Here is a 1279-nt window from a genome sequence, read left to right on the forward strand (position 1 = left end):
GCTAGTTTTTTTTTTTTTTTTTTTTTTTTTTTAGGAGGGACGGGGTTTCACCCTACTAGCCAGGATGGTCTCGATCTCCTGACCTCGTGATCCGCCCGTCTCGGCCTCCCAAAGTGCTGGGATTACAGGCTTGAGCCACCGCGCCCGGCCTCCTCTCTTCTTAATAAGATTCTGAAGAAACTGTGGTTCTTTCAACAACACATAAACAAACCTTTCCTTCCTTCTTTTGTTTTGTTTTGTTTTGTTTTCTGCAATGGATGAGTCTCTCTTGTTAGTTATTTTTCCTATTTCAATATTAGAGGATGAATGAAGTCTAGGAATACTTTACTACATTTCAGTGTCCATAGGGCCCAAATTCAAGTTTAGACTCCTGTAAATGATATTTAAAGTATCATTAACATGGTATAATGAAAAGAAGACTCTGTTGTCAGGAGCGTGTGTCTAGGTGAGCAAGAGGGTAGCAGGTGAAGAAGGGGTGGGGGAGAGAAATAATCCCAACGTGGTCACTCATTGATGCTTGGGGATCAAAGCAAAGATAGAAATCAATCACAGAGTTAAAATCAGGGTTCACTAAGCTAATAGATGTGAAAATCATTGTAGATATTAAAAATGTTATGTAAATATTTTATATCTTTATTACAAAAAAGGAAAAAACATCTAGCCATAAGCAGCTTTGAGATAGTGATATTCATTTTAAGGTATATTTTTGATTTTTGCAAGCTGTTTATTTCATAAAATTGAACTAAACTACCTATTTGGTTAATGTTTATTGATAAATTCAGATCTACTAAAAGGCAAGCAGAAGTCAGGCATGGTGACTCATGCCTATAATCCTAGCACTTTGGGAAGTGAAGGTAGGTGCATAGCTTGAGCCCGGGAGTTGAAGATCAGCCTGGGTGATATGACGAAACCCCATCTCTACAAAATATACAAAAATTAGCCAGGCGTGGTAGTGTGTGCCTGTGGTCCCATCTGCTCTGGAGGCTGAAGTGAGAAGATCCCTTGAGCCTAGGAGGCGGAAGTTGCAGTAAGCCAAGGTCTCTCCACTGTGCTCAAACCTGGGAGACAGAGCGACGGGACTCTCATCTCAAATGTGTGGGGTGTGTCTGTGTGTGTGTGTGTCTGTGTGTATACTTTAGGGGAATAATACTTAAAGAATATCAATTTTAAAAACCTATATAGGTAGAAAAGATGATCTAGATAGGACTGTCTGGTTAAAAATAAATTGGGATGGTAATACACAGCCAGTATGAGATTAATTCAATTTTTACATTCAAAA

The sequence above is a fragment of the Rhinopithecus bieti genome, unplaced genomic scaffold, assembly GCF_001698545.2.
Source record: "Rhinopithecus bieti isolate Rb0 unplaced genomic scaffold, ASM169854v2 scaffold_4749, whole genome shotgun sequence".
NCBI classification, from domain to species: domain Eukaryota; kingdom Metazoa; phylum Chordata; class Mammalia; order Primates; family Cercopithecidae; genus Rhinopithecus; species Rhinopithecus bieti.